The following is a 19,864-nucleotide window of genomic DNA, read 5'->3' on the forward strand; positions in this document are numbered from 1 at the left end:
CAAGGCATCAACCAGGTGAAGATCTTTTGATGGGGCTGAAGCTCCTTTGTTAGCTGGGTCAAAGCCTGCTATTCTGGGCTGGTGCTGTGGCACAGCAGGGTAAAGACACGGCCTGTGACACCAGCATCCCATATGAGATGCTCCTTTCCTGATCCAGCTCTCTGCTGTGGCCTGGGAAAGCAGTAGAAGATGGCCCAAGTCCTGGGGCCCCTGCACCCATGTGGGAGACCCAGAAGAGGCCCCTGGCTCCTGATCATCTCAGCTCTTGCCATTGCGGTCATTTGGGGAGTGAACCAGTGGATGGAAGACCACATAGGATCCCTGGTCATTATGAGATAATAATCACTTACATAATATTAAGTCAAATTATTTATAAATATATTAAGTATATTGAATATTTAATTAATAGATATAGATATTTAAAATATATTAAAAATCTCAACTCTTAACACTCAGCTTTCTAAACCCAAAGTCAGAGAATACATGAGATAATCTTGACAAAACACAAAATTTCTTTCCCTTCTGTAGTAACCAAAAGGTAAAGAAAATTCTTTTGTGCTGTGTTTCTTCTAATGGGAAGCTCCTCCAGATTACTTAGAAGTTAAACCCAATGGAAAGGTACCCAACCTTAGACACTGGAGGCTGTGAGCATTCAACATTATAAAGGAATGAAAAAACTTAGAAAAGATTACACCTGTTGCCGGCACTGTGGCTTAGCAAGCAAAGCCATTGCCTGCAGTGCTGTGATTCCATATGGGTGTCAGTTCATGTCCTGGCTGCTCCACTTCTGATCCAGCTCTCTGCTATGGCCTGAGAAAGCAGCAGAAGAAGGCCCAAGTCCTTAGGCCCCTGCATCCCTGTGGGAGACCCAAAAGAAGCTCCTGGCTGCAGCTCAGTGCAGCTTTGGCCATTGTGGTCATCTGGGGAGTGAACTATCAGATGGAAGACCTCTCTCTCTCTCTCTCTGCCTCTCTGTAACTCTGCATTTCAAATAAATAAATACATCAAAATAAAAGAGAATAATACACCTTAGAAACAAAAGCAGAAAAAAATCCCATAGAACAATTTAAATACATCTAGAAAAGTCAGGTGTAGGGGCCAGTGTTGTGGCGTGGTGTGTAAAAGCCACCACCTGTGACACAGGCATTCCACATGCACACTGATTCTAGTCCTGACTATTCCATTTCTGATACAATCTCTGCTAATGTGCCTAGAAAACCAATGAAAAATGGAGGGCAGGCAGGGAAGCAGGAGCAGTGAATCCCATTAGGATGAGAGTGGAACTTGACACCAGTGGTTAGGCCATGAGGCCACCTGGCTTCTAGTAATGGCCGGGGGAGGAGCTAGGGCCTAGGATGTTTTCAGCCTGTAGATTGCTCCATAGGTAACACTGCATCATTTTCCTAACACTTCTGGCTGCTGTGGCAAGAGGTTTCTCATTTAAATAAATCTTGCTTTACTCACTGCAAGACCACAAGGAAATTCTTTGTGTGACACGCACCCCAGGCACTTCCTACATCACCATTTTCCCCCATTACTTTTGTTACCAGAGAAATGCAGGCTTCTGGTCTTGGCACAAGAAAGAATTCAGGGACGCACCCAGGCACGCTCCTGAGGCCGGCCGCTGTCTCATCTCGCGTGGACTGCCCCAGTGGTTTCAGGAGTGGGTGTGTCCCAGCAGCAGCCCCCAGGAATGACCCCGCCCTACAAGCCCTTAGGGCAGGGAATCCTGGATGGCTCAAGTGCGAACTGAGCCCAGCCCAGGAGCCGGGGAGCCAGAGTAGGACGCTGCCGGGGGCTCCAGCTTCCCTCAGAGAAATGTTTTTGTGGCCCAGGGACACCCGCAGGTGTGCTCCTGAGGCCGGCTGCTGCCTCTGGCTAGCACTGGGGCCAGTTGGCAGCACCGGCTGGGCAGCCTCCTGGAGCCAGGGGTCCGGCAGGCTCCGCGGGCGAATGGCAGATGGAAGCCAAGGGGGGCCCCGCCCGCTCCTAAGTGCGCCCTGGAGGCCAGGAACACAGGGGCCAGAAGTGGGTCTGGGTTTGCAATGCCCGACCAGAGGGAGGGAGCCAGCCAGCTGAAGAGCAGCCAGGTCCATCCTCCCAGGAAGTGCCAGCGGAGGCTTTGGGGGTGTGCGGTGGCAACCTTGGCTTGGCCGGGGGAGCCCTCCCGTCTCTGTGCCTCCAGCCATCCAGGCAGGCTGCAGGGTTGGGTGCGGCCGTGGGCCTATGGAGCTTGCTGCCCTGCCCGTGGGCGGGGCTTCCACACGCAAGGTGGCACAGGTTTCCTGGGGTTGTGCCTCATCCTGGCCCAAGGGAGGTGTGGGGAACCTAGGAGGCACCCAGGAACGCAGGAGTGCCCAGATGTCGGTCCTGCAAGGCAACACAAGAGGGCCCACGCGTGTGCGCTTATGCTCTGAAGGCCATCGTGCGACAGCCCATACATACCCCAGCTCCGAGCTCATCTCCCGTGGACCGCCCCAGTGGGCGTCAGGAGTGGGTGTGTCCCAGCAGCAGCCCCCGGGAACGGCCCCACCCTACAAGCCCTTAGTGCAGCGTGGGGAGCAACTCGGACTAGACTAAGTTACTGGAATTAAGACTTATTCTGCTCTCCCACAATATGGCGCTGGGAGAGGAGGAAACAGCTTCTACACAGCTGCCTCCAGTTCAACAAATAAACTGTAGGACCTGCTCCTGATTGGAGGAGAGCAGCGTACTCAGCGTGTGGGTAGCAGAGTTGGAATTAGTGGAAGAGGACTATAAAGGAGGAGAGAGACAACATGCACCAGGAACACCTGAGGAACATCTGAGCAGCCCCCGAGAGAGCCAGCCGGCGGTGTGCCACTCCCCCGCGGAAGTGGGGAACGTGGCAGGGGGAACCGCCCTTCCACGGAGGTGGAAGGATGGCAGCCAACCCAGGAAGAACCAGCAGCAAGCCCGGGAAGGGCTAAGCAGACAAAAGAACAGCGCAGGGTTTAGTGTCGTTCCTCCACGAAGATGGGGAGCGACAGTGCAGGGAATCCTGGATGGCGCACAGTGAGCCGGCGAGCCTGCGAGCCGGGGAGCTGGAGAAGCTGCCAGGGGCTCCAGCTTCCCTCAGAGAATGTCTGTGCGGCCCGGGGATGCCAGCAGGTGCGCTCCTGAGGCCGGCCACTGCCTCTAGCTAGCACCTGGGGCCAGTTGGCAGCGCCGCCTGGGCAGGCTCTGCCTGCGATTTATTTATTTATTTATTTATTTATTTATTTATTTATTTTTGAAAGTTTTATACAGAGAGGAGAGGCAGAGAGAGAGAGAGGGAGAGAAGTCTTCCATCTGATGGTTCATTCCCTGGTTGACTACAACAGCCGGAGCTGCACATATAGGAAGCCAGGAGTCAGGAGCTTCTTCTGGGTCTCACACATGGGTGCAGGGGCCCAAGGAGTGGCCATATTCTTCTGCTTTTACAGACTGACAGTTCATTTTAAAAATGACCTTAATTCCCCACATCCAAAGCATTTTTTTTTAAATCAGAATGTTTAAGGGCAGCAGCCAGTACATTAGTATTGTAAGTTTCATTCCCTACTGAAATTCTGCCATAGTAGATTCAGCTTTGGAGACACCAATTCCGATTTGCATTTCATAAGCCATTTGTTTTAGTAATATTTTTTCACTTCTTGATCATCTACCTGATGTTCCATAGCTTTTTCTAGCCTATCCACAAAGGACGTACAGCCCTCAGTTGGCCATTGATGGACTGCAGAAAAGGAAACGGAAGGGTCTTTAATATCAGGAATCTTTTTTCAAGCTTTTAATGCAATGCTAGAAATTTACACATGGGTTTCCTTTCAGGGATAAACAACTTGTTGACCAAGATATGAATATGCTTTCTCTCCTAACAACTACTCCAAAATGATGAGGACATTGTTATTTAAGTTATCTATGGCTTGTACAAAAGCCATTTCTTTATATTCTCCAACCCAAACAGTGTATTGGGATGGGGTAACCAAAATTTTAACTAGAGTTTTCCAATCCCATGGCACCATCTCAAAGATCTCATATCCTCCTCCAACTCCCTGCAATATGCCCACTGTATAAGAACTTTGCATCCTATACTCTGTCAAGCTCTTTTTTTTAACTCTGTAAACATAGGGAAGATGCTCAAGCCAGGGAGACACATTTTGAGATATAACAACAGGACAGTTAACATTGGTAATTCTCCTTGCTCCTTGGCTTCCTGAAACATACCTTGTACCACTGACACAACTGAAGGGGACTCAGACACCACTGTTACATCAGTAGGCATGGAAAGCACAGAGGTCTCATCTTCAGGCAGTAGGGACAAGCCCATTGACTGACTCTCTTGGCCAGGGAGAGCTGCCAAGAGGTTTGTAACCTTACTACTGGCATCCCAGCAGAGATACCACACATGGAAAACTGGAATAGAGTGTAACTTTTGATTGATTTTCTGTCAGTTACTTTTAAAGTGCTTCCATCAGGGTACCAAGGGCAGCAACTATTGATTTTTTTTTTTGCAGCAAGTGTCCGATTACCTTTTCTGATAGACTGCCACACATTCTTAAGAAGATAAAGCAGTTCATCCTTATGTTTCTGTTGCACTGGGGACAGGGAGTTCCCCATCTTAGTGACTCACCCAAATCTCAAAGAGATGAATGATGCATCTGTAACCATTGCTATGCAAGGTGAGCCATCCCTTGCATTTTATGCTAAGTGTTCCTGTTTGGGCACAAGATGTTGGGGTGTGCAAGTGAGAGACAGGACACGGAAACTTTTCCTCCCAAAAGTGCCGCCAGGCCAACCCAGCATCTTTTCCTTATTGATAAGGATTACAACAGCATATGTGCATGTTCAAATAACTCTAAGGTTTCTCTGAAACATGTTTTGCAAGACATATTAGGTAAGCCTATCTGGGAAAGCAGCTGCATGTCCTTGTGAAGCCAACATTCCAACAAAGGCTCAGTGCTCTTGTTAGAAGGCCATAAAATATCCTTAGTCAGATCCTGTGGTCACGTTCTGTGTTCTAGGAAGAAAATACTTCACTAAAAGTGCTTTGTCAGAAACCTTATTCTTCACATCCCTTGCTCTGTCACTCTGTTTTAAAGGCAAGGGATAAGGCTGGCTCTGTGGTGTAGTCAGGTATGCCTCTGCCTGTAGGACCAGCATCCCTTATGAGCACTGATGCTAGTCCTGGCTGACCCTCTTCCAATCCAGCTCTTAGCTATGGCCTGGGAAAGCAGTAGAAGATGGCCCAAGTGGTTGGGCCCCTGCACCCACCTGAAAGACCCATAAGAAACCCTGGATCCTGGCTTTGGATTGGTTCAGCTCCAGCTGTTGCAGCCATCTGGGGAGTGAACCTATGGATGAAAGGCCTTTCTCTCTGTCTCTCCCTCTCTATGTAATTCTACCTCTCAAATAATTTTTTAATTATTTAAGTCTTTAAAGGCAAAAGAAGTCAGATGAGTTTAAAATAACAAATAATATGAAACAACATATTTTGTATAAAAGAAAAAAATTTAACTCAAATATATAAAAAGCTGATGAAGTACAAGAAAAAGATATGCAAAAATGTAAGAAAGATGGCTACGTTGGTTTGACATCCCACAATACAGAGAATAAATTTTAAAACAAAAGATGCTTCTAGAGACATATATGGCCACTTCTTGTAATAAAATGTCAAATAATGTGGGTATAATGACATTTAACCTTAGATATATATTTAAGAAAAATATACAGCATTATATGTAAAAAGGATGAAGATAAAGAAAAGGATGATTGGATTGTTCAACAACAGTACATCTTGCCTCAGATTCATGTCTTGACACTCCTGATTTTTCACAACCAAATCATCCACTGGACAACTGGAATGAGAAAAAAACACATCAATTGAACATATATGTTTGTTTGTAATGCTCATGCAAAAGCAATGAAGTTTCTTCCTGTCCTAGTGGCCTATGATTTTAACATATCAGTTAAATGTATTTATTTATGACTAAAAATTTTTTCTCTTGATAAATTAACATAATAGCTGACACCAATATATTTCCCCATTTTCAATCATGTAGTCGTACAATCTTTAGTGTTTTCTCTAAATGGGGTGGTGTACTATGGTACACCAGTGTTTGGGATGCCTGAATCAAACCCATAGCAGTGCCAGTTTAACTCTTGGCTACTTTGCTTCCAACACAGCTTCTTGCTAATGTATCCTGGAAATCAGCAGAGGAAAACTCAAGTGCTTGGGGTCCTTACACACTTAAGAATAACACACCTCTGAGACCTTGATGGAGTTTCAGGTTTTTGGCTTCAGCCTGGCCAGCCCTAACAGTTGCAAGCAGTTGGAGAATGAACCAGTAGATGGACAATCTTCTCACTTCCACTGTCACTTTTTCTTTCAAGTAGAAGAAAATAACCAAATAGGCATTTTTAAAAGTGGGGAAACATTTAGTAAAAAAAAAAAAATTACTCACTGACTAAATGGAGTAATAAGCTGAGTGGTTTTGATTAGCCATTTATATTCTCTCTTCTTTTTCTGTGTTTGAAGAACTCTCAGCATGGATGATGGAAAAATTTTATTGTATTATTTACCTGCAGATGCAGGAGAGGAACATGTCTGTTAAGCAGGACCACAGCTTGGGAACAGATTCTCATGCTTAGTCTTCCAGGAGGAATGGTTATCAGCATGTGTGGAGTTTTTAAATAAAAAACTCTCTTCTTCCCCACACTCTGCAAAGACTACTTTCCCCATATTTCTAGAAACCCTGACATTTTCAGGATTTCAGAATGACAATAGGTACAGAAAATTCCCAATAAATCAATACAGCTGGGTATAGTGTGCTTAACACCTACACTCTGAGTAGGGCTAAAACAGATAACTTGCTTGCTAGGGACATGAGTCTATCAGTAAAAAGAAGCCACATCTTGACATGATCTACATTTCTGGAATCATTCAGAGATCCTGAATATCAGTACAAAGTGATGAATAAATGAGCCCTGAAGATTGTCTCCTGGGTATGGGATGAAGTTGAGATATACATGTCGGAAAGAGGAGTTCTAATATGCAGTGACCATTTCCCACTCATCTCAATAGTGTTTCATGTGGGAGAATAACCTATCCTCCCCTAGTCTGGAGAAACCAAGGCAGGGCCAGATGATTCTGGCCAAGCAAATGTAATTACAGATTAATTGTGTCACTGTTTCATTCAGTGCCTATTTTGTTCTCCTGTCACAAACTCTACCCATGTTCTAGTAAAGGACATTCTACCACCCTGAGAAAAACAGATTTGATACACGTTTTGAATGCAGAGGCTGTAAGTCGGTGGTTTCCTAACCATAAGTTAATTTACTACCACCTAATATTCTGAGACAGCCAGAAAAAACATTACTTAGAACAGTTCACCCTCACAGATAGATGTCACTGCAAGTCTATGGGGTGGCCCTATGGACCTTTCAATAAATGGTGTGGAAAACAGATACAGAACAAAATTAAAGATGAATTTCACACCAAGTGTGTAACAGCTTGAAAATGTGTGTGGGGTTTGACTTATAATGTTGAGTAGGACAAGTCCATTCTTTATTTTAAGATTTGTTTCCTTCTTCTCTGAGAGGATACCAAATGGTGGGATGATGCTGATGCAGGAGGGTCTGGAGGCCCTGAGGACCCTGGAATGGAAGGCCATTGCAGTTTCTGCTGAGGTTTTGGCAGTGGCATCCAGGGCTGTGGTAAAGCCAGGGCCAGGTCCACAGCCAAGGTTATGGAACTCATAGAGCCTGTCACCAGGCTTGGCCACCTGTTTAAGAACATGAAGATCAAAACCTTGTAGGAGATATATCTCTTCTCCTTGCCCATCAAGGAGTCCGAGATCTTTGATGTTTCCCTGGGGACATCCCTCAGTGAGATTTTGAAGATCATGTCCGTGCAGAAGCAGGCATAGATTGGCAGTGAAGCAGGTTCAAGGCATTTGTTGCCATTGAAGAACACAATGGTCATGTCAGCCTGAGTGTGAAGTGCTCCAAGGAAATAGCCACCACCATCTGAGGGGCCATCATCCTTGCTAAGCTGTCCATTTTGCCCATGTGGAGGTGCTATTGGGGAAACAAGATAGGCAAACCTCACACTGTGCCTTGCAAGGTGACCAGATGATGTGTCTCTGTGCTATTGTGCCTCAATTCTTGCTCCTAGAAGCACTGGAATTGTCTTCACTGTGTCCCCAAGAAGTTGCTGATGATAGCTGGCATTGGTGGCTGCCACACTTCAGCCAGTGGGTGCACTGCTACCCTGGGCCACAAAGGGCGCCTTCTATGCTATCCCCAAGACCTACAGCAATCTGATCCCCAACCTCTGGAAAAAGAATGTATTCACCAAGTCTCCCTATCAGGAAAGCATGGACCATCTTATGAAGACTCACACCAGAGTATTTGTGCAGAGGACCCAGGCTCCAGATATGGCTACAAAATAGGATTTTACACAAGAAAACAAAGTGAATTAAGTCTGTTAAAAAAGATTTATTTATTTATTTATTTATTATTTATTTATTTGAAAGGCAGAGAGAGAGGGAGAGAGAGAAGGAGAGACATAGAGGAAGTAAGATATTTTCCATCTACTGCTTCACTCCTCAAATGGCCACAATGGCTGGGGCTGGACCAGGCAAGACAGGAGCTTCTTCTGGGTCTCCCACATGAGTGTAGGGTCCCAAGGACTTTGGGCCATCCTCCACTGCTTTCCCAGGCACATTAGTGGGGAGCTAGATTAGAAGTGGAGCAGTCAGGACTTGAATGGGATGTTGGCACTATAGGCTGTGACTTAATTAACTATGCCACAGCACCAGCAGTTGAAAAGTCCATTCTAACTGAAACTCAATATTCAGAAGCTATCTAAGCCCAAGTTGAGAAATCTGAATATATAAATATCCATACTCCTTATGACAAAATTAAAGAAATGCAAAACAATGTTAAAAGAAAAAAGTTACACCACAGAGAAGTTACCTTCCTAATAGCAAAAAATGACCAATCATATGAAAAAAATAATTGGCAAACATTTTGAAATATAAAAAATATTGAAAAAATAATTGGCAGGGCCGGAACTGTAGCATAGTAGGTAAAGCTACCACTTTCAGTGCCAGCTTCCCATATAGGTGCCTGCTTCTGATCCAGCTTCTGCTATGCCCTGGGAAAGCAATAGAAGATGGCCCAAGTTCTTGGGGCCCTGCACCTGCATGGGAGACCCATGGCTCCTGGCTTCAGATCGGTGCAACTCTTGCCATTGCGGCCAATTGAGGAGTGAACCATCAGATGGAAGACCTCTCTCTCTCTCTCGCTCTCTCTCTCTTTCTCTGCCTCTTCTTCTCTGTGTAACTCTGACTTTATAAATAAATCTTAAGAAAAGAAAATATAGTTGGCAAAATAATTGGAAAATGTGCATAGTCCAGAAAGACACTATTTAAAGTATAAAAAAGGTGAATACAGAGGGACAAATAAATGAGAAACACAAATTAAAATTTCAAGGGAACATATTGTTCCATGTAATATATTTGAGAAATTCAAAAATTTTTTGACAGAGTTAGAGAGAGAGAGAGAGAGAAAGGTCTTCCTTCTGTTGGTTCACCCCCCAAATAGCCACCACGGCTGGCACACTGCACCAATCTGAAGCCAAGAGCCAGGTGCCTCCTCCTGGTCTCCCATGCAGGTGCAGGTCCCAAGGACTTGGGCCATCCTCCACTGCCTTCCTGGGCCACAGCAGAGAGCTGGACTGGAAGAGGAGCAACCAGGACAGAACTGGAACCCCAACCAGGACTAGAACCCAGAGTGCCGGTGCTGCAGGCAGAGGATTAGCCTAGTGAGCCACGGCGCCAACCCAAAATGTTTTTAAATTGAACTAAATCTGACTAGTTCTATTTCCATTTTACATAAATTATTCCTATTCAAGAAGGACCTGACATGCAGAGGAAAAAATCAAACTGGCAACTATTTAAATCAATAGTACAGTGTAGAGAAAATTTTATAACAGAAACAACTCAAAAGTATCATGTTCATGACAAAGTATTCAACAAGATGAACCCATGAAAGAAAAAAAAATTATAAAATTCACAGTTTGTAGCACAACCATTTGGGAATTGGAGTGCATCACAATAAAAGGCAGATGCTGAACTGAGGGAACTGACAGAAGAGAAACTCATTCATTTTGTGCATTTTACCAGAGGACACTTTCCTATTTACACATAGATCAAGGGAGTCAAAGTTACAGCTTTAATTAGGGTGTTTTGGTAGAAATTTCAGGCTACAAAGACAACCAAAGAATGGGAGAAAAGGAAAATAGGTCCTGGAATAAAGAAAATCAAAGAATTTAAGTCCCTAAATTTGGATATAAAACACTACAGTACACTATATGGGACACTTCAGATAAAAAAAAAAAAAGCAATAAAAAAGCAGTCACTAGAAGCTGAAGGAAATAGAGTTACCTAGTGACCATTGTAAGGAATACACTTTAGAATTTAAATCCAGCCAACTAACTGCCTTGTAAAATAGAAATAATTTTTCTGAAGAATATGAGTATCCACAATGTCTGCAACACATGGTTTACAATATTGATGATAAAATTCAGAATCACTATTCATGTAAAGAAAGAAAAAATTTAGTCCTACTCAAGGGAAAGAAAATCAGTTGAAGAAAAGGCCAACATAAGTCAGATTTTATAAGTAGCAGACAAGATGACTAAACATTTTCCAAATCTCTTCCGGTACTTAAAGGATGACATAAAAGTAATATCAAGACTTTTTTTTTTTTTTTTTTTTTTTTTACAGGCAGAGTGGACAGTGAGAGAGAGACAGAGAGAAAGGTCTTCCTTTTTGCTGCTGGTTCACCCTCCAATGGCGCCACGGCTGATGCGCTGCAGCCGGTGCCTGATCTGATGGCAGGAGCCAGGTACTTATCCTGGTCTCCCATGGGGGTGCAGGGCCCAAGTACTTGGGCCATCCTCCACTGCACTCCCGGGCCATAGCAGAGAGCTGGCCTGGAAGAGGGGCAACCGGGACAGAATCCGGCACCCCGACCGGCACTAGAACCCGGTGTGCAGGCACCACAAGGCGGAGGATTAGCTTAGTGAGCCACGGCGCCGGCCTTTATCAAGACTTTTATAGATCACACCACCAGTGGCAGCGCTGACTGCTGAGGAAATGGTAGCCTAAGATAGTTGGCTGTTAAGTGACATGGATTCTGCCTGCCGCACCTGACTCTTGAGAAAGAGACACAGCCCCTGCTGCAATGGGACTAGGAAAGTGGGCAGTGAATTTAAATCCATCTGGCAGTGGGGAGATGTTCCTGCCCTGGATAGCAGCAAGGCAGTAGCCACAGTTGATATTGGAAGATTCCCATAGGAATAACACTTCCAAGACAGGACCTCAAGCTGGTTCAGCAGATCAGGAAGTTCACATTTTTCTCCACAGGTGTCAACACTGTCAGAAAGTGAGGAGTCTCAGGACTTATTTGGCAGCTGAGGCTCTGCACAGAAAGCCCATTAGAGTTATGCTGGGAAGCTGGAAAACCTTGAAGAAATGGATAAATTTCTGGATACATATAACCTACCAAGATTAAATCAAGAAAATATAGACAATCTAAACAAACCCATAATAAGCAATGAGATTGACACAGTAGCCAAAGTCTTCCATCAAGGAGAAGTCTAAGACCTGATAGCTTTACTGCTGAATTCATTCAAATAATTTTTAAACTATTCCAAAATCCTGAAGAGGATGGAACTCAGCCACTCTTTTTATGAGGCTAGCATCAATCTGATACCAAAACCAATGATACAACACAAAAAGAAATCTACAGACCTAAATCCTGAATGAACATAGATGCAAAGATTCTCAACAAAATATAAGCAAGCCAAAGATTTTAACAATTTGCCCCCTTCTATATATAAAGTCATACTAAAAATAATCTATAATGAAGAAGGAGATGGAAAAGAGAATGGGAGGTGGGAAGGGAGTGGAGTGAGGGGCACGGGGGAAAGAACCACTGTATTCCTAAAGTTGTATCTATGTAAAAATGCATACATTAAATAAAAAAATCATTCAATATGATCTCATTAAAGTCAAGGACTCTTATATTGAGAAGAGCTGGCTGGTTGGGTTGTTAGGTAAAAGGAACATACTTTAATAGCCACAGGAAAAAATATAAGCAAGTCAAATATAAACAATATCAAAAAGATCATATATGATGATCAAGTGGAATTTATCCTAGAAATGCAAGGGTGGTTCAACATTTGCAAATCAATAAGTATCATAAATCACATCAATATAATGAGGAATAAAAATGACATGGTCATCTCAATAGATGCAGAGAGAGCATTTGATAAGATTCAATACACTTTCATGATAAAAACCCTCCATAAATCAGATAGAGAAGAAACATACTCAAAATTATAAAGGTTTTATATGCCAAACCAACAGCCAATATCATGCTGAATGGGAAAACACTGAAAGTGTTTTCTCTCAGATCTGAAACACGACAAAGGTGTCCAGTTTCACCACTCTTATTCAAAATAATACTGGAAGTTTTAGCAAGAGCAATTAGGGAGTAGGAAGAAAGAAAGAGTATCAAAATTGGAAAAAGGTAAGTCAAATTATTCTTGTAGATGACATGATATTGCACATGGAAAACATACACTCCACCAAAAAGCTGTTAGAATAGATAAACCAATTCAGTGAAATTGCAGGTTACAAAATAAATATACAAAATGCTGTAGATTTTTCATATGCTATGATGAATTCACTGAAAGAGAAATCAAGAAAAAGAATCCCATTCACAATGGCCACCAAAAAATTAAATATTTATGAATAAATTTAACCAAGGAAGTAAAAGATCTCTACAATGAAAGTTATCAAACATTGATGAAAGAAATCAACAAGGACCCCCATGAAATGGAAAGATGTCCCTTGCTCATGGATTGGAAGAATGATTATCATTAAACTGTCCATAGGGGCTGGCACTGTGGCATAGTGGGTAAAACTACCACCTGCAGGGATGGCACACTATTTGGGCAGCAGTTTGAGTCCCAACTGCTCTACTTCTGATACAGCTCTCAGCTATGGCCTGGGAAAGCAGTAGAAGGTGGTCCAAGGGCTTTGACCCCTGAACCCACATGGGATACCTGGAAGAAGCTCCAGTCTCCTAGCTTTGGATCAGTCCAGCTCCAACCATTGTAGTCATTTAGGGATTAAACCAGTGGATGGTAGACCTATCTCTCTCTCTCTCCCTCTCTCCCTCTCTCTCTCTCCCCCTGCCTCTGTAACTCTGCCTTTCAAATAAATAAATCTTAAAAAAAAATAAAATAAAATGTCTATACTACCTAAAATAACCTACAGATTCAATGCAATCCCTATCAAAATATCAACAACATTCTCTTATAGAATTAGGAAAAAACAATCCTAAAATTCACATGGAATCACAAAAGACCTAGAATAGCCAAAGTGATCCTAAGTAAGAAAAATCAAGCTGGAAGCATCACAATACCTGATTTCAATGCATAGTACAATTACTAGTATAGCAATGAAAACAGCATGTTACTGGCATAAAATGTGACATATAGATTGGCCAGTGCCATGGCACAATAGGCTAATCCTCTGCCTGCGGTGCCAGCACCCCGGGTTCTAGTCCTGGTTGGGGCACCGGATCCTGTCCCAGTTGCTCCTCTTCCAGTCCAGCTCTCTGCTTGGCCTAGGAGTGCAGTGGAGGACAGCCCAAGTTCTTGGGCCCTGCACCTGTGTGGGAGACCAGGGGAAGCACCTGGCTCCTGGCTTTGGATCAGTGTGGTACGCTGGCCACAGCAGCCATTGGGGAGTGAACCAACAGAAAAAAGAAGACCTTTCTCTCTGTCTCTCTCTCTCATTGTCCACTCTGCCTCTCAAAATAAATAAATAAATAAATAAATAAATAAATAAATAAATAAAATAGACAACCCAGAAATTAATCCACATACATATAGAAAACTTATTTTTGATAATAGTCTCAGATCATACAGTAGAGTAAGTATAGTCTCTTCACAAATTGTTCTGGCAAACTGGATTTATGTATGTAGAAGAATGAAATTAAATTCACACCTCACACCATATATAAAAATCAACTCAAAATGTCCTAAGACCCAAATTTAAGACCTGAGACTATAACTGGAAGAAACTATAGTGGAAATATACCAACATTGGTGTACGGAAAGATTTCTTGGACAAGACCTCCAAAACAGGCAACAAAAGCAAAACTAAAGAAATGGAACTATATCAAACTCAGAACTTTCTGTGTGGCAAAGAAAATGACCAATAGAGTGAAGACACATCCAACAGAAGGAGAAGAAGACATTTAAAGCTACTTATTTGACAAAGCATAAAAATCCAGACTATATCAGCACTCAAAAACTCAACAATAAAAAAAAAAAAAAAACAATTCAGAGGCCGGCATTTTGGCATATTGGGTAAAACCTCTGCCTGTAATGTCAGCATCCAATATGGGTGCTAGTTCATATGCCAGCTGCTTCACTTATGATCCAACTCCCTGCTTCCGACATGAGAAAAGCAGCAGAGGATAGCCTAGGTGCTTGGGCCCCTAATACCCATGTGCGAGACTTGGAAGAAGCTCCTGGATTTGGCCTGGTTGAGCCCCATCCACTGTAGCCATGTGGGGAGTGAATTAGCAGATGGAAGATCTCTCTCTGTCTCTGTCTCTCTTCTGTCTCTCACTCTATGACTCTTTCAAAAAAATAAATCATTTTTTTTTAAATCCAAGGAAGTAAAGAGCAAAGGACCTCAACATACAGTTCTCAAAAGAAAAAGAATGGCCAAGAAATATATGAAAAAATGCACAAGTCACTACCCATCAGGGAAATGCAAATTGAAACCATAATGAGATACCACTTACCCCCTGTCAGAATGGCTGTTATCCAAAAGACAAAATGTAATAGGTTCTGGCAAAGATAAGGAGAAAGGGGAAATCTTATACACTGTTCATGGGAATACAAGTTAGTGCAGCCACTAAACAGTATGGAAATTTCTGAAAAAAACTAAACACATATACTTGCCATATGACCCAAGAATCCCACTTCTGTGTATATACCCAAATGAAATGAACATATTCTATCAAAGATATACCTGCACCACCATTTTTATAGCAACACTGTTCACAATACTCAAAATATGAAATCAAACAAGTATCCATCAACAGATGAATGGGTAAAGAAAATGTGATATATATATATATATATATATATGTATGTAAGCAGTAGAATATTAATCAGATATAAAAAATAATGAAATCATAGTATTTGCATCAAAATGGATGCAACTGGAAGGCATCATGTTTGGTGAAATAAGCCAGACACAAAAAGACAAATCCTACATATTCTCTCTTATATGTAGGAACTAAAATTAAGGAAGAAAAAAACAATAAAGAAAAATAAACAAAAAAGAAATATATATGTATCAATATTACTGTAAATACACTTTTGCCATATTTGTTTTACATATTTGTCAAAACAATGAGTTAGAATGACATATTACTACAGTTTTAGAGATATGTGATCGTTTTCTAATTTACTGTATATGAGCAAAATGTATGTATTTTCTTTTGATTTTGCCTATATTCCTGCTGAATATCGCCTTTTAATTTTTACTTATTTAATTCCTTACTTAGTGGAGAATTAAGCCTTCAGCTAGAATATAAATTTAAAAATACATTATCTCAAAAATTAAAAAGAAGGAAAGAGGAATAAGAGAAATATCATGTCTTGGAATTGTATCTATTGACTACATTAAATTTATTCCCTTGATATTAATATCACATTAATGATAAAATTGATGAGAACTGTGTTATAGCAATTATCATACATTTGCTTTAACCCTGACAATATAATGTATTAGAAATTCCTTTAAATAACTAACACAGAAGCTGGCACTGTGGTATAGTGGGTAAAGCCATAGCCTGCAGTGCCAGTATCCCATGAGGATGCTGGTTTGAGTCCTGCTGCTCCACTTCTGATCCAGCTCTCTGCTGTGGCCTGGGAAAGCAGTAGAAGATGGTCCAAATCCTTGGGCCCCTGTATCCACATGGGAAACCCAGAAGAAGCTCTTGGCTCCTAGCTTTGGATCAGCGCAGCTCCAGCCATTGCGACCAATTAGGGAGTGAATCAGTGGATGGAAGACCTCTCTCTCTCTCTCTCTGCTTCTCCTTCTCTCTGTGTAACTCTGACCTTCAAATAAATAAATAAATCTTTCCACTGGGATCTCACTCACGCAGATCTTTCATTTAGGTCTTCTTCTTTTTTTTTCCCCAGAGTGTCTTGGCTTTCCATGCCTAAAATACTCTCATGGGCTCTTCAGCCAGATCCGAATGCCTTAAGGGCTGATTCTGAGGCCAGAGTGCTATTTAGGACATCTGCTATTCTATGAGTCTGCTGTGTATCCCACTTCCCACGTTGGATCATTCTCTCCCTTTTTGATTCTATCAGTTAGTATTAGCAGACACTAGTCTTGTTTGTGTGATCCTTTTGACTCTTAGACCTATCAGTGTGATCAATTGTGAACTGAAGTTGATCACTTGGACTAGTGAGATGGCATTGGTACATGCCACCTTGATGGGATTGTATTGGAATCTTCTTCCTCTCTGGGCTTCCTTCCTTCCACAGGGGTCTGCGTGGCTCGCTTCCTCCCTCCTTTCTTTAGGTTCCAATCAAGCACATGTTCCCTGAGTGCCCTATTTAAACAGGTATTCCAAGTACTCCCTCCCTCACCTCCATCCCATCTCTTCTTTGCTTTATTTTCCAACTTCTCTCTATTTGAGATGCTGTGTATTTTACTCATTATTACAAACAACAATAAATGTAGGGTCCATAAAAAATGAATCTTTTAAAAACTAACTAAAACAAATAGCAATTAATTACAAACATAGTACATATTAATCCAACAATATCAATAACCACTTCAAATGTGCTTCAGCTAAATACATCAATTAAAAGAATTTCACACAGGAAAATTTAAACCAACACCCAAATCTGTGCTGTGTATCAGAAAACCATTTTAAATATACAGACAAAGGCTGGTGCTACACTACAATAGGCTACACCATTGCCTGTGATATCAGCATGCCATATGAGTGCTGGTTCAAGTCCCAGTTGTTCCAGTTCCAATCCAGCTGCCTGTCAATGTGCCAGGGGAAATGCTGTATTATCACTAGAGTGGTTGGGCCCCTGCACCTATGCTAGAAGCCCAGATGGTGTTTCAGGCTCCTAGCTTCAGCATTGTTCGGTCTCAGCCATTGTGGCCATTTAGGAAGTAAACCAGCAGGTGAAATATCTCTCTCTCTGTCTCTCCCTTTCTTTATGTCACTCTGCCTTTTAAATAAATGAATATATTTTAAATAAACAAATATAAAGACATATGAGGGGTTTGAGGACATATCGGTCAAAGGAAAACACATTTCATTTGCATTGGAAAAAACTCAGAAGAGGTCTGGCATACATCATGGTGACAGTAGTTAATGACAATGCATTTGACTATAGAAAGTAAATAAGAGATTACATTTTAAATAGCTCCAATGTAAAGAATAGGTGTATGATAGAATGCATGTGGCAATTACCTTGGTTTATCCATTTTACATTATGCAAATATTTTCAACCATCATTTCTATGTACTAAATGCAATCAATTTTTGTGAATTTAAGATAAACATTAAAATTAGTATTTTAATTTTTAAAATATTTTATTTATTTGAAAAACAGACTTATCTAGATAGAAGGAGAGACAGAGAGATCTTCCATCTATTGGTTCACTCCCCAAGTGGCTGCAATGGCTGGGGCTGGACCAGGCTAAAGCCATGAGTCACCCATGTTGGTGGCAGGGGCCCAAGCACTTGGGTTATCCTATGCTGGTTTCCCAGGCATATTATTAGGGATGTGGATTATAAGTGAAGCAGCCAAGTCTCAAATCAGTACCCATATGGCCTAAGCCTTTGCACCACAATGCTTGCCCTCAAATAAGCATTTTATTTTAAGATTTTTCAAATATTTTTCTATTTCTGAGCACTGCATAAAGTATCATATTATAGGGATCAAAGAGTATAACCAAAAGGTTAAAAACAAATTTTTGAGTACCACTTCCATTCCTTACTTGAAGTGCAATAAAATCAATAGAACTATACTATTTCCACATTGAATACAAGTTAATAAAGTAATTCCTGCAAATAATGTTGATAACTTTACCTCAAATATTTGAATTATGATTTGAGATTTTCTAGTATACAACAGAACTAGACTGGGAGGTTACTACCTAAGCAAGAAAAATATATATCATTAGCAAATACATGAATTGAGACCATAGTTGTAAATTTAGAAACTTGAGACAAACTATATTTATTTGAGGAGTTAAGTAAAAGAAACTACAATCTGAGAGGCACCATCCCTAAACAGGAACTTTATCACATATGCAGAGGCTGTTAGGAAAAGAGTTGCATATTGGTGCCTCCTCACATGGGGCACCAAAATGTTAGGAAACAAGGCACAGAATAGAGAGGAGGCAGTGTACAAATTTACAGCCAGACTGATTTCATTCAGCGAAAATAAATCCATAGAGGTGAGTGACCAACTGCCTGAATGCACATTGATGGAGCTTGTGGCAGAAGACCCTGACCCCCAGGGGCCAGACCTTTTTATATTTTAGGAGGACTGGGGTTGGGGGTGGGGTAGGTGGGAACAGCCGGCAGAGGGGATTTCCTGCAAATGGTCTTTCAGGTGTTCAGAGCAACTGGTCTTTCAGGTGGCTGTAAGGGGTCAGGTATGAAGGCAATGTGTGAGACCCAATTGAGTTTCAAGGGCAAGGAATACATTCCAAAGTTTTAGCTTTTGTGCAATGAGGGAAAATGGCTGAGGCTCATGTCCTTATTCCACCTGAGGCCATATACTCTTGATAAAAAAGAAAAAAAAACTTGGAGGGTCTGGCACTGTGGCAAAGCAGGTTAAACCATTGCCTGCAGTGCCAGCATCCCATATGGGCACTGGTTTGAGTCCTGGGTGTTCCACTTCCAATCCAGCTCTCTGCCATTGCTTGGGCCCCTGCACCCACATGGGAGACCTGAAAGAAGCTCCTGTTTCCTAGTTTCAGATCCACCCCCCTCCAGCCATTGCAGCCATTTGGGGAGTGAGCCAGCAGATGGAAGATTTCTCTCTTTCTCTCTCTCTCTCTATCTCTATCACTATCACTATCACTATTTCTGCCTCTGCCTCTGCCTTTGCCTCTGCCCCTGCCCCTATCTCTCTGCTGCCTTTCAAATAAATAATCTTAAAAAAAAACTTGGAAGGATCTATACCATAAATTTAGCAGAATATTTTTTATGTACAGGAGCGTAACATTTTAGGTTTAGATTACCAATGAAGATAATCTTTAAATAAATCCTCAAAGGTTTTCTATTAATATTTAACGTTCTAGTACCATTTGTTGAACTCTGTAATTAACACACAATTATTCTTAGGTGTTTAAATTTTAACTGAAAAGTGATCCCTGTTAGGAATTTGGAAAACATTATGCTGAGTGAAATAAGCCAATCCCAAAGGGACAAATATCACTTGTTCTCCTTGATAGGTGACAACTAACTGAGCACCAAAAAGGAAACCTGTTAAAGTGAAATGAACACTATGAGAAACGGTGACTTGATCAGCCCTTGCCCTGACTGTTGATGAGCAACTTAATATGTTATCCCTCTTAGTATTTTTTTTGTTTGTTCTACTTAATACTTTTGGTTGAATACTGTAATCAATACACAATTCTTCTTAAGTGCTGAAACTTAACTGAAAAGTGATCGCTGTTAAATATAAGAGTGGGAATAAGAGAGGGAAGAGATGTGCA

At 41.8% G+C, this 19,864-nt stretch overlaps 1 pseudogene; it reads left to right on the forward strand.

The window, feature by feature from the left end:
• Nucleotides 1–7,742: 7,742 nt before the first annotated feature.
• On the forward strand, nucleotides 7,743–8,447 carry LOC127489818 (small ribosomal subunit protein uS5 pseudogene; annotated as a pseudogene).
• Nucleotides 8,448–19,864: the final 11,417 nt, after the last annotated feature.

This window comes from Oryctolagus cuniculus, chromosome 12 (assembly GCF_051225735.1).
Source record: "Oryctolagus cuniculus isolate XC-2025 breed Fujian yellow rabbit chromosome 12, ASM5122573v1, whole genome shotgun sequence".
NCBI lineage: Eukaryota > Metazoa > Chordata > Mammalia > Lagomorpha > Leporidae > Oryctolagus > Oryctolagus cuniculus.